The 14,721-nt window shown below is 40.5% G+C and overlaps 1 protein-coding gene across 11 annotated transcripts in view; it reads right to left on the reverse strand.

The window, feature by feature from the left end:
• The window catches only part of BCLAF1 (BCL2 associated transcription factor 1), a 28,624-nt gene extending 25,128 nt beyond the window's left edge, over positions 1–3,496 (reverse strand). For 10 of the 11 annotated variants that reach the window (XR_009453408.1, XR_009453409.1, XM_059700417.1 and 7 more), the window contains exon 1: positions 3,349–3,495. The gene's annotated coding sequence lies outside the window, so the exon portion shown is untranslated. Of the gene's footprint in view, positions 1–3,348 lie in introns of all 11 variants that reach the window. The other variant, XM_059700419.1, reaches the window with a different exon arrangement.
• Positions 3,497–14,721: the final 11,225 nt, after the last annotated feature.

The following is a 14,721-nucleotide window of genomic DNA, read 5'->3' on the forward strand; positions in this document are numbered from 1 at the left end:
TTATTTTAATGCTCTGCTAACTTATTCTCCCTTGGCCAATTCCTTTTATACAGTTTAGTTTCCCCTGAAACTGATTTTTTATAATTCATACGACAACCATCACAGTAACTCTAAGACGTGTGCCTAAAAGCATTTTGATAAAAGTATATAGCAAACATTCCAATAAAGAAACAGCCAGTAAATTAAACAAATATCTAGTGGAAGCCAATATTCTTCCTAAACTAATTTACTAATATTCAAATAAATTTAAATATTGCACAAAATATTTAGCAGTTATCAATACTGGAAAGGTTTGCCTTGTGAGTAATATTCAGGGATTGTCAATTACGAGCAAAGGATAGTCAAAAAACACTAGGGGAGCAAAAGACACACTAAGGAATACAGGACGGATGCATGCCTACACTGAAGGAATTCATAAACCAGCTTAAATAAACACAAACACACACATTAACCTGAAAATCTGTGAACCTTACCAAGTAATGGATTCAATTTAAAAAATGAAATAAAATTAGAAATACAAAGCAGAAGAAATGGTAAGATTAAACTGGTAAACCAAGAACAATGTCCACTCAATACCCATGCCCCTAATGTCAGGGGAGATCAAGAGAGTTGAGGATCAAGCTAGGAGGAGGAATAGGAATCTAGTGATTGAGGGAAACATACTAAAGTAAAAAGTAGCAAAAAATAAAAGGCCAGAACCAGAAACAAAGGATTTCTAAAGTGCATGCATACTTATAGTTTTAAAAATATTAACTCCCTCAAGTGGGCAGAGAAAAACTAATCTTCTAAATTGGTGTTATGAAACTTTATTCTGACCTAGAAGTCCAATACTACTGAGATTTACTGCTGGAAGTGATACAAGGTGCGTTTTACTTAACAAATCTAAAAGGCTAATTTTAATTTCTATATATCCAGACAAGAACCAACTGCCAAATCTCTACTGTCATGATTTTTGAAGTTCTAAGAAAATATGTATTAGAAATAGTAACATGAAGGGGAGAGCGGCTGTAGGCTGTCAAGACTAGTATACATATACATTATTGTGCACAATCTATAAATATATTCAAGTATCCACATGGAGAATTCAATTATATTTAAAATATGGAATACAATGTATTTTATAATATTTAACATAAAATGTAAGTATTTAACATTTTACATTAATCATATCTAACAAAGTCAGAACTAAGACTATAATCAACTCAGCTAATTTTTTAAAATGCAGATCTATGTACAAAGCACTGTGCTAAATATTACGGATATGTGGCTATGTAAGAGATCCCTGCCCTCCAAAAACCAACTATCGAGGAAATGAAATAAACAAATCATAGCAAACTAAATATCTAAAAACCAACCATGTGCCAAGAACTGTGCTTACTTTTAAATCACCTAATTTAATCTTCATAATCTCATGAGCTACACATAACTCCATCTAGAGAACGCCAAGCTTTCAGAATTCCACTGAATTTATAAGGTGCCTATGCCATGCACTATTATTCTAGGGTTAGAAATAGAACACTTCAAGTGAGACACGTTGGACCTTTTGATTCCCTATCCAGTTCTTTGTTAATCACTGTAAATTACACAGAATTCACTAGTGTTAAACTAGTAATTTTGAATGATGTTTCTGTAAACTCCCAATCCAAAGCTCTAAGTAGAACTGAAAAGCTTTCTCTATTTCTACAAGTCTTCTCCTCAGACATCTAGTACAACTAGCTATCCACATAAGTCAGTCAATAAATTAAACTAGAATAGCGCCTATCAATTGATAAGTTTTTACAATTCTGTCTCCCAAGTCCTAAAATACTATTCGGCCACATGAAGAATCAGCTCTAGTTAAACCTCCTTTGCCACCATTTTAATTATCTTAAGGGGAATTTCAGGGTTTACCGTATGTAACACGGAACACACGGTACCCTTAAAACCAGATGCTATAAGCCATCGGTAAGCAGACTTTAAACTGGTTCACCATGAGTTATTTTACACACACAACCCTTCCCATCAAATTATTTATCCTCAATTGGCTAGGATTACATAAAAACGCAAATAAATTCGTAGCGGTTTTTCCAACGGAAAGGTTCTTATCTAAACAGCAGCGCAATCATTCCAAGTAGACTGCAACTGGAAAGAGAATTCTCATGAGGAATAATTCCCTACAAAACTGAAAAGGCGCTGCTGCAAGATGTCTGAGATAGCTAATCTCTTAAATCAGTTTCGGTCATATTTGCTTTCAACTTTGGTCTTAATTTTCTTCAATTCTAAAACGCTATATAAAAAAAAAGTCTGATGTATAAAAAAGTAGTTGCCAGTACTGCTGCTTGGTTCTGATGAGATAAATCTTAAAAGTAAATAAAGCCAACTTACGGACTTTCATTTAAACGAGGGCAAAGTCACCAGCCTCAACTCACCCCCTCAACTACCAGTCATGGCTGCACCATTTCTGACACGATGTAATGGGCTGAATCATGTGCTGAAAGGACACGGCTCCCCTGGTACCGCTGGACAACCAACTGCCCTTTCGGCCCGGAAGTCGTAGGGCCGCGCTGAGATTGATCGGCTCAGGCCCGCTCCCCACGCCAGGAGCCCGTAACCAGGCGCCAACTCCTTGAGTCAACAGCGCCCGGTTCCTCCAAAACAGAGTGCGTTGCCAAGGGGATCCGAGAAGATTAACCACAGAGCGAATTTTCCCGAAACACCAAGGGCCCGAGGTGGATGCGGGATTCAGTTACGAGAGACAGAACAGCATCCTACACACGGTAAAATAACAAAAATGAGGCGCAAACCGACGGGTAGCGTGAAGCCGAGGAAAAGGAGTTTAAAGACGATGCGGGGTGTCTACTACCCAGTGCACTTTGCTGCACATCGTAATTACTTTACCAAAATCCTAAAGGCCCAGAAGAAAGGTGGCGATCCCAGCCAATGAGGAGAACCCAAGTAGCACCGCTCGCGGCCTCAGGAGCCAGAAGGCGGGGAACGGAGGGAGGAACCGCGCGTGCGCGGGCCCAGGCTTCAGCCGGGCGCGCGCCGGGGTCCAGGCCCAAGAAATGGGGGAAGGGTTGAAGAGGGAGGATATGCGCACGCGCACGGGAAGGCCGCGCGGTCTCGGGCTCTCGACCAGGTTTTTAGTCAGGCGCGCGCACTGTTCTCGCTGCTAATCACCACCCCCTCCCCTACCTTTTGGCCCGTAGTACCTCAAAAACCTGAGGGAATCTGACGGGGAAACACATAAATAACGGCACAACGTCTCCTGGGTTTTGCTGTCGCCGCCAACCCGCCACCACCCACAAAAGACTCAGCACTCACTACCCTTGAGTGAATGCGCTACCCTGAATGCAGCATGAGGCCTACCTGACACGCCGAAGCAAGGTTCCCGGGACTTATCTTCGTGGTAACTACACAGCGGCCATTTCCCGACTGAAGAACGGGAGGAAAACCATAGAGCTATCTTCGACGCGCTAGCTCTCCTCCGTCACTTCCGATTTGGGGCGTGGCCTCTGGTGCCGCTAAATAGCTGAGCAAGCCCCGCCCACCCTTTCGCCTTAAACCGGCTCCCAGGCCGCTGTTAAGACGTTGCCTGAAGCTTTCTGGGAAGTCTCGTGGCTGATCTCGCGCGAATTCCGGCGGCCCCGCCCTCGGGCCCTGAGCGGCCGCCTCAGCGCGGATGGAGGGAGATAGTGGGCGGAGTGATCGGCCAGGGCCGTGTGGTCGCCTCGACCCACGGTGGGGTTAGCGGGCGTCTCTCCTCGCTCCGAGGGGACCCTCGGAACCTGTCTTTCGCCCCCTTTTTTTTGCCGTCTGGTGCATTCCTTCTTAGACCAAGCCAGAAACAAAGGCTCGATCCCCCACCGAGGAAAAGACGGGAGACGAGGCCGAGCTCGGCTAGCACACGTCGTCTCCCTACGCCAGAAAGCGCCGGGTTTCTTCTTGGGCGCCTGACTGTAAACTAGGAAGTGTCGCGCTCGCTCTGATAGACAAGGTGCCAGGCGCACTTCGATAGGAAAATGGCCACGCTCCGAGTCTCTTCCCTGAGGAGCTCGGCCGCAGGACTCGCGGGGGCGCGGGCTGTCGGGCGGGTTTCCTCACAGTTTGCTTCTTTCCTCACGACGTGGTGCGGCTTCACCGCCGCGGCGGCTCGGCCGTCGGCATAAAAATAGAGCACGGAGCAGACGGACCCCGTGTGCCGGCCGGAAAACGGCCCCACGTAGCTGGGTCTGCCAGAAATAGGAGGCTAGACATAGGCCAGCCGCGTCTGAGACGGATAGGACGTGAACGAAGAGCCCCGGCACATGTCCTGTTAGTGCCCCTGGGAGCCGCACTGGCCTCCTACGGGCCCGTAACCGCCACAACTCCGGTGTCTGGGGGCGTAACCCACCTGAAGGGACTTCAAAGCTGCCATCAGCACCCCGTCTTCCCAAAGCTGCCATCAGCACCCCGTCTTCCCAGAGCTGCCATCAGCACCCCGTCTTCCCAGAGCTGCCATCAGCACCCCGTCTTCCGTCCGTTACATCCGCCGTCTTGGCCCTAGTTGCGAGTTTAACACTGTTCTTAAGGCCCCCTCCCCTCACAGTCCAGGTCACCAGTTCAACTGTTGAAAGTATTTATTAATAATTATGAATTCTCGGTTTTCCCTTCATGCACAGGCGGGCCCCCCCACCCCCACCCTCAGGACCTGGGGGCAGTCAGTCACCTTCGGCCTGTGCGGTGCCCTGGGAGTCCCGAGCATCGAGTCGGTGCTCAGCAAACACTGAATGGGTGAACTATATGAAAAGGATAAAAACTAGTCATTGGCGGCTCAGTACAACTCTATTCTGCACGGATTTGGGCGAGGGGCAGGGTTAGGGGGCGGGGGCCTTGGTGCCGGCAGCACTGACCCGCTGTTTCCCCAAAACGCCAAAATCGGAGCGTAGTGATTTGCAGCCTAGGACGTTATCTTAAAACCTTTTCTGCCATTCCATCGCGTACACACTGAAAATAAGTCACCTTTCCGAGGCAGGTTAACTGTGATGTAAAATAACCCGAGGTAGTAAGTAACAGAGAAGGAGACACATTGGAACAGATTTCTCTTGAACTAAGTCCATTTGATACACGATACTTGATTCTACCTACTTCTTGGTAATAAAACTTTCGTTTCCTGTTGAATAATGTCAAGAAGAACATTGAGTAAAAATTGAGCCCATTTAATAAAACAGAAAATTATCCCAAGAAGTATAAATTGTAAATAAATGACCAACATTACTAGTAAGATAAGTACATACAAATGGAATGTTGAAATCATATTTTACATTGAATTACTAAATCAAATTTTAATATATAGGTCATTGGTAAATTTACTGTAAATATGTTGATAAAACTACTTTCTTAGAAGTATTTGCTTTGTTTCATAATCGAACGAACCAGGAAGGCCCTGGCCAGGTCGCTCAGTTACAGCATTGTCTCCAGATACACTCGAGTCACAGGTTCGAGCCCTCGTCAGAGCACATACAAGAATCAACCAATGAGTGCATCAATAAGTGGGACAACACATCGATGTTTCTCTTTCCCTTCCTCTCTCTCTCTCTCTCTCTAAAATCAATAAATTTTTTAAGTATAATTTTATTGATTTCAGAGAGGAAGGGAGAGGGAGATAAAGAAACATAAATGATGAGAGAGAATCTTTGATTGGCTGCCTTCTGCACACCCCCAACTGGGGATGGAACCTGCAACCTGGGAATGTGCCTGTGATGGAAATTGAACCCAGGACCTTTCGGTCCGCAGATGGATGCTCTATCCACTGAGCCAAACCAGGTAGGGCTCAATAAATTTTTAAAAAAGAGAGAAATAAACAGGAGGCTGGAAAGAACAAAGACAAGATAGAAATGAGGGAGGAAAAAAGGGGACATATGTTATACTTTGAACAATAAAGACTTTTTAAATAAGGAAAGAAAATGGAGTTGGAAGGCTAGATCATCAAGGCAAACTCTCATTCTACTAGTTTTGTTTGTCTTTTTAGGTTGAACTATGTCAACTGCTTTCCTATTTGGGGATGTTGAAGTGGAGCGGGGATTTGGAGTCTCCCTGTTCCCACTCCCTGAGAATGGCGACATTGGGAACTCAACAATAGTAGACAAACAGGAAACTGAGGAGATGGAGCCAACAGAGGTTTCCAAACTAGACAGTTGTCGGGAGGGCGTTGGCTATAATTACTGTGGCCTCCTCTGTTCCTATCCTTCCCTAGGCTTTGCAATGATTCCTTTTTTTTATGTTTTGTAATTCTGGTAAAATATGCATTGACACTTTCAGCTAGCTGATAACTTTCAGTAAATTCCTTTTCTGGATGAGTTAACCAGAGTTTGTTTCTGTTGCTCCCAACCAAGAACTGGGTAGAGGTAGTTTCTGTTTATGAGGACATTTCCCAAATGGTCTGGCATTTTTCCATATCTGCACCAATGAAACCAATGGGTCCCTCGACTAACCAATTTCATTTCCTACTGGTGAACACAAGTTGACTGGGTTTCCTCCCCATCTTTCTATTCTCTTTTGCCTACTAAGAAGGCAGAGGGTTTTGTGTTTATTTTTTTCAAGGTTTAAAATTACAAAAACTTATTTATTCAATAATTATTTACTACAGTATCATTCCCTAATAGTCATCTCTCCATTTTGAAAAATAATAATTCAAAATGTTACTGTTAACTGTTTGTAAATCTCACCGAGATTAATGTGTATCATTTTCATGAAGATTATTGCAACGAACGGAACATGCAATACTTACAAAGTTTTCATAAGAAGTCTTTGACTAAAAATTATGCCAGCTTGCTATTTAATGTAACTACTAAAGGACCTAAAATGAGGTAATGGGATTATGATTAGAATTATCATCAAAAATATTTATTTAAGAGAGGTTATAAGAGGAACAGAATACCTCCTTCCTTTAAAGCAGTTACCCAGTTGCAGACATATCTCTGTCTGCTCCCCAGAAAGTCTAAATGCTCAGTTCTCATTACACAAATAATTTGTCTCACAAGCAGAGGGCTAAAAACCACATAGGCAAAGGGTTAAAATAAAATATTATCCAAACAAAAGTGGTGAAATAATACACTGTGGGGAGAAAAGGGAGGCAATAACCCTTTGCTCTCCAGATTTCTTGGGGTAATGAAATTTCAGCCTCATTGCTTATTTTGAACTAAAATTAAGCCTGGTATAGAGAAGAGAAGCCTGGTATATAGGTCAACATTGGTATTGACAACCCCTAGTACTGGTATTTCTCGAAATGTGATATATAAAATCCACCTCCTGATTATAACGTGCGTTGCTTATTTGAAAAATAAATCACTCTACACACTTAGTCTCATGTGGGTGTAGGCATACCCATGAAAGTTTGAGAACCAGTGATTTATTGAGTACTTATAACACTCCAGATATTATGGGGCTGCAAAGCAGAATAAGATATCTTTGCTGCCTCAGTGTTGGAACTCAAAATTTAGCAGAGATAGGGTGTAACTCCCATAACCAAGAGAACAAAGAGACTTCATAGGAATGAGTGCCAAGGGTGAAAGAGGGAAGGCCTGCCTTTTAAAGAAGTACGTAGTGGAGTTTCACTACTTATTCATTCAGTCAGTCATTCAACAAGTACACACGAAGTGTGTGCAATGTACAGGTACTGAGCTAGGTGCTTGGAATGGGGCAGTGATAAAGGCTGACACTGACACTGCTCTCACCGAGGCTGCCGCTGTAGGGAGGGAAACAGAACACACGTAAACAGACATAATACAAATCTGACGCTGATAAGGAAGTGATGGAGAGTAACAAAGGAAAACTTACTTTAGAAAGGATGCATCATCAGGGAAAGTACCTGTGAGGCAAGATTTAGGGGGAAATCTAAAAGATAAGGAGAAGGGAAAATAGCAGGAAGACTATTCCAGGTAGAGAGACTGACCTGTGGGAAATCCCTGGAGCAGAAAAGACCTCCTTATGCTTCTGGAACAGAAAAGATAGTAGTAGTGAACATTGTCAATCATTTTTAACCAAGAACTATAAGGCAAACAAAAACTTTATTTGGGGATATTTTTAGGAATTGCATATCCAGGAGACAGATTTGGGTAGAAACCTGTATTTTGATGGGGAAAGATAGGGGATAGCTTAAATAGATGATAAAAGGGTGGCATCCAAAGTTATTACACAAGTTGCTTTGAAAGAGCTGTGATTGGTGCTGGCAAGCAGACTTACACTATGCTATACATGAGTAATTGCTTATGTCTATTGCTAGGTGAAAATTTTATTTTTTAATAGAGTTCAGTGATGCAGAGTTAGTTTTAGGAACTGTATCAGGATGTGGCCATTTGGTTTATAGCCCCATTCAAACGTTCGGTTTCACATGGAGGGAGTGTATTAGCTGAACTTCCTGAAGGCCTCCCAGCTCCATTTAAGATTAACAATACCAACTCCATTTTGCTGTTCTTCTTTCACATTTCCCCCTTTGGGCAAGATCTTTTCTTAGAAAGCATCAGTGATCAATCATTAGGAAGTATCATTGGTTCATCATTGAAAAAGCAAGATTGATGCCTCATCACCAGGAAGGCTCATTCTTGGTATGTCATGCCTCATGTAGGGGGAAAGCAGTTTCCTGAGTGTACAATGGGAGAGCTCAATGGGAGAGTTACATTTGAGTAACAAGGAGGCTTGTCAGAAGCAGAGCTAAGTCACCTATTCTGCAGATCAAAGGTTCTTTTGTAAAATGTGGTCTCAGTGGGATTTATTCATTGTAGGCTTTGGCCTCCCATTACTCTGGTGGTTCCTGTTAGTCTTTGTTCAGTGCCATCTAGTAAGACACCTAATTAAGGTAATATACAATATAATTCAAGGATTTTAATATTTTGTTTCAGTTATTATATCACTTTACCTGATTTGTTTACATAGAAATAGCATTCCTTTTCCAATAGGGCACAAGTAACCGCTTGCTGGGTGCTAACACATCTGGAGCCTATGGTTTTGTGGTATGACCTCAGTCAGACTGTTAGGCATTCCTTGTTCTTCAAGAGCAGTTGCAGTGCTGTTCAGTGTTTGTACTATGAGAATTAGAACAATTTCTTTTTTAAAAAAAATATATCTTATTGATTTTTTACAGAGAGGAAGGGAGAAAGAGAGGGATAGATAGGTAGAAACATCGATGAGAGAGAAACATCGATTCAGCTGCCTCCTGCACACTCCCCACTGGGGATGTGCCCACAACCAAGGTACATGCCCTTGACGGGAACCGAACCTCGGACCCCTCAGTCTGAAGGCCGACGCTCTATCCACTGAGCTAAACCAGTCAGGGCAGAACAATTTCTGATAGACTATTCATTTAAATTTAGCTACTCCAGCCCAGCCCTTGTGGCTCAGTGGTTGAGCGTCGACCTAGGAGGTCAGGATACATGCCCTGGTTTTTAGCTCGATCTCCAGTGGGGGGCATGCAGGAGGCAGCTGATCAATGATTCTCCCTCATCATTGATGTTTCTATCTCTCCCTCTCCCTTCCTCTTTCTGAAATCAATAAAAAAGATTTTTTAAATAATTATAAATTCCAAGGAAAGAAAGCTCTAGCGAAGAGATGCCCAAAGCCCCATTTATAGAGTTTCTGGTGGAGAGAGGACCAAAAAGACCATGCCCCGTATTCCAATTTTGTTGGGTTCATTTTGGTCGGAGTTCATAGACAAAAGAGCCTAGATTAGGGATAATGGAAGAGACAAGAGTCTTTCTGGTGACAGCATTAGGCACTAACATAACAATACCACATCTGCTTTGCCATAGGGTTGGCAAGGTGACATACATATATTTGGTTCCTACATCAGAAGAAACAACTGGTGCCTTCAAGTAAGAGTGTATAATTAGGTCCTTCAACCCAGACTTTGAGGGAAGTATTAAGTCCTATCTGTGATTTATCATAAGATAGATCAAAAGAGTCTCAGAGGTTTCTATATATTGGGTCAGGATTAAATCATTAGCATGGCTTTGATTGTTACACATTTTTGATCTAGGATTCCCTGAGATTTCATTGGTTTTCCACCAAATACCAGATATTTTTTATCTAGTCCCCAAGTAATCTTGGAGATCAGAAGGCACAAGTAATATGACCATTTCTCCCTGCCCTAACATACTTTCTCAGCAATGACAGTGTTGGGGATTATCCACCAATAGATCTTACCTGGACCACTCATTGCCTATACCACAAAACTACTTACATTAGAGAAGACTAAACAGTTTCCAGATCTGGGCCACAATGGTGTGATGCAAAAAAGTATACAAAAGGATAAAGGTGAAATGAAAATGTGGGTATGGGGCATTCAGGTCAGTATATTTACTAGTGCTGTAAGAAAAAAGATATGAGGGGCGGGTAGCAAAATGGGCAGATATTATTGACTCACTGCTCCAAGAGGACTATTCAGTATGCTATACCTATTCTAGTCTAGACAGCTAAGGATGGATTTAGAGTGTACATTAATCAGAAATTGAATGTTTAAAGGGTTAGAAAAATGAGGTGCTAAGGGTATATACAATAGAATGAGAGGTGTGGGAGAGAAAGAATTAGATAGTCAACTTTCTCTGAGAGGCTGGCTCAGTTATAAACAAATGAATTACCTTCATGAATGGTATATGCCCTTCAACTTTCCATAGATAAACAATTGTATTCATATCAAAATATGGTCAAATTTTGAAAAGTAGAGAAATCAGCTAGATGAATGATGATGCCTATTTTAATCTGTTATTCAGCACATTTTTCATCAAGATAGAAAATAAGTTTTCAGTGCCACACCTGAACGCATTGTACTCCTTCAGACATTTGGTCATGCTCTATTAAAATGTCCAACTCTTGCCTCATGAAACTAAAAAGATTTAAAGAGCAAATGTATGGGAAGGAAATAAGTCTTAGTCTAGGCTATAAAGTTACTAGGTGTCTTGTGATAAATCCAGGTCATGAGCAAAATTCTAGCCATCATTGCAAATGGTTTATTTTTTTCCAGTGTAAGTTATATGATCTTATTCAAGATCATAATAATTTTACCTTGAATGTTACTTTGTGTGTTCTACAAGCATTATTAGAGACCCAAGAGTTTGACTCTCCATCCTGCAGCCATTCATAAAGAAAACTACATTAGAATTTTCTTTTATAATGAGCTAGTAAAAATTACATAATCATTCTGTAACTGATTTCAATGCAGCATAAATTGTTTTTTCATGGAAAGGACAAGACCTTTCCTTAATTATGCTATCTTATTTATTTCTAATAATTTCAAATCTCATGTTTAACATATATTTATTTACCACAGAAACAAAATGTTATACTTTGTTATTAAAGAATTGTTTATGACATATTTCATCAAATCTAAAAGACCAACTGTAAAATGCACTATCATCTAGTACTAATGTAGGAGAGAGGCATGAGAACTATACAAATTAAAGTCAAACAAAGTTAAGTTCTGTTTTCTCTCCTACTTTTTGGTTGAGAATTTGCAACAGTGGGAGAGTGTAACCTCCGCCCTTACAGATGTGTTTGAGATTAGGTCAGGAAACACTTTGGGGGAGTATTTTGTGAATACTTATGCTTGGAAGCAGTCTGAATGGATGCCTTTCAAATTAATACAACTCTAACCTCTTGGAAACTGCAGCATCAATTGTACCTATGTTTGAGTAGTTTAGGGAAAGATGAGTTGAGCTTGAAAGGCCTGGAGTTTCTCTTGTGGCTGAAGAGCACTTGTTTACTTATCCTTTTGCTTGGAAATGGCCTGTTCCTGAAATCGAGGTTAGTATTTATGTGTTGTTAGATAGCGGCTTTCATCATGCTGTTGTTTTTTTAACTCCCAGTCTTCTTCAACATTCAACATGCTGACATAATGTACTGGAACGATGGTGTGAGCTTGGCTTTAAAAGGACAACAGTTTTGGGTGGGAGGGCATGATGGAAAGAGATGTTACTTTGGCTGGTGAGTACACAATGCAGTATACAGATGATGTATTATAGAGTTGTACACTTGACATTAACCAATATCACCCCAATAAATTCAGTTTTTAAAAATTAAAATAAATAAAAAAATAAAAAGGCAAAGGTTTTATGGCTGTTCAGCCGCTAGCTTTTCAAGAACACAATCACTAAACTTCAGACCAAAAATAATGCTTATAGGCTTGGTCCCAGTGAAATTACAAATAAATAAAATATAGTATTAACAAAGCTTCTTTGAAAAACTCTATGAAAACAAGGTTGTCTCTCTCATTTTAACTATTACTTAACTCAAATGAGGATTGTTAAAAATAATCCTAAAGGAAAATCTCATTTAATTACATATATATTTATATAGAAACTAGAGGCCTGATGCACGAAATTCATGCAAGAGTAGGCCTTCCTTCCCCCGGCTGCTGGCACCGGCTTCCCTCTGACACCCGGACCTGGGCTTCCCTCGCAGCTCTGGCTTTGTCCAGAAGGTCGTCTGGAAGGACGTCCGGTCTAATTAGCATATTATGCTTTTATTATTATAGATAGATAAGAATAAACTGCAAAATGATACTATATTTTTATCTGGATGGCCACATTATAGGTGATTTAAAAAATTTTTTTGCTTTTATGTATTTTCTAAAATTTCTATAATAAGCATTACTTTTATAATACAAAAGGACTTTAAAAACTTAGACCACTTAATTTTATTTGAATTGTATAAAATGATGAGGAGCTGAGAGCTAAGGAAAGATATTTGTTGTATGTGGTTCTTAAAAACTAAGTGTCAAAACTATAGGGTTTCCCCCCCCCCAAATGTATACACACACTTTGAATAATTATAAAGGCAGTATTTATTAAAATACATCTTATTTTCAAAATTGAGCTATCAGCTGTTAAAGTGTGCATACATATTTTTTGGGACACCCTATATAATTAACAAAGAAGAATAAAATATCCATTACTAAATCACATTCTTGATAAACCTAAATCTAAAGTACTGCTAGGAGGACATTTTCTTTCAGACACAATCTTTGTTTCTTTTTTTCTTCTGTGTCCTTGGTGTGCCCTATAGTCCTCTTTTTGCTTCATGAATCTTCTCTTGAGCAATAATAGGGAGTATTGTAGTTCAGTGAGGAAACAAAGTGTTATATTGTTTGCTTCCATTTAAAAGGGACCCATATACTGAATTCCAACCAACCATTGACAGATATGCCTAAAAATGGCTTGACCTTTCGCAAGATAGTTATTTTCAAAATTCATTTTGTGCCGAAACTGGTTTGGCTCAGTGGATGGAGCATCGGCCTGCGGGCTGAAAGGACCCAGGTTCGATTCCGGTTGAGGGCATGTGCCTGGGTTGCGGGCACACCCCCACTGGGAGATGTGCAGGAGGCGGCTGATCAATGTTTCCCTCTCATTGATGTTTCTGACTCTCTATCTCTCTTCCTTCCTCTCTGTGAAAAATCAGTGAAATATATTTTTTTAAAAAAAAAAAAAGAAAAAAATTCATTTTGTTATATCAGGATCTGGCTAGTTAGGTTAAAAGTTAATTTCACTGGCTCATTCTTTAAAATCCATTTTTAGAAAGGATCGTAGAATCCTGGACCAGACTTTGTTTTTCTAGTGTTTATGCCTTTTTTTTTTATATTCATGACAACAACAAAAAAAGCTTAACATTGTGCTATAACTAGATTAATATCTGCCAACACAAATCCATCCGGTAGCTTTGCCTAGACATATTCACTCCATCACATATTCCAGGGAGACATCTCTGGCAGTGGCATGTGAGATGATCTATTGCCCCCACTATGGGATGCTCACTGCAAGCAAATTCATTCACATGCTGAGACATCATTCAGGAGTGGGAGCCACACAAATGTTTACCATTATTGGTCATTTACAATTTATTCATAGGGATCCAGCTGGCAACCATCTGGTGCATAAAACTAAAAATTGAAGGGAAAAAGTAAAAGTCACTGGAAAAATATAATTTAGTCTCCATATGTCTTTGATACATATTAAGTTCAGTTAATTAGCTGTTAGTGGAATAAGATGGATGCTGTACATCAGGTACATATACTAGTATGGAATTCAACAAGAAAGGCAAGCCAAAATTTTATTCAACGTGTATGTTGAAGGACAAAATGAAGGAAGTGGTAACTACAGTAATTAACTGGCAATGTATTAGGTAGTATTGGCTAAGCTGTAGCAACAAATTAGACTCTAAAATGTATAGTGGCTTATGTGCCATGGAAGCTTTTTCTCCTTCAACAGTTGAAGGCAATTGTATTAGGTTGGTAAATATGTTCTCAAGCAGTGATTCCGGGTCCTAAGCTACCTTGTGGATCAAGGATAGGACCTCATAGGACCCATGGATAGAATTCTGCCAACACCCAGAGGATCCATGGATAGAATTCAAGAGCTGTAAGTATAGTTGTATGGGGAAAATTACATTTTTGTTAACTTTGAACCAAAATTTATTATTTTATGTTCATTATAAGTTTAGGCAAGAAATATGGAAGTATTAAAAGTGCTTGTGACATTGCATCAAATAGAAACCACAAATACTTTTTTATTGCTATTGTTGCAGATCTTTCAAAGAATCATTTATTCTCAGCATTTTTTTCAAGATGACAGTAGTTCTTAGACCTGCCTCTTGATCTTGTATTTTAATACTAACAATCAAAACAAAATTTTAAAAAAACCACAATGTGATATGCAGCCTTTAAGATGTCCCCCTATGATCCCAGATTCCTGGTGTTCATGCCTTTGAGTAATCCTC

This window comes from Myotis daubentonii, chromosome 6 (genome assembly GCF_963259705.1).
Source record: "Myotis daubentonii chromosome 6, mMyoDau2.1, whole genome shotgun sequence".
NCBI classification, from domain to species: Eukaryota; Metazoa; Chordata; class Mammalia; order Chiroptera; family Vespertilionidae; genus Myotis; species Myotis daubentonii.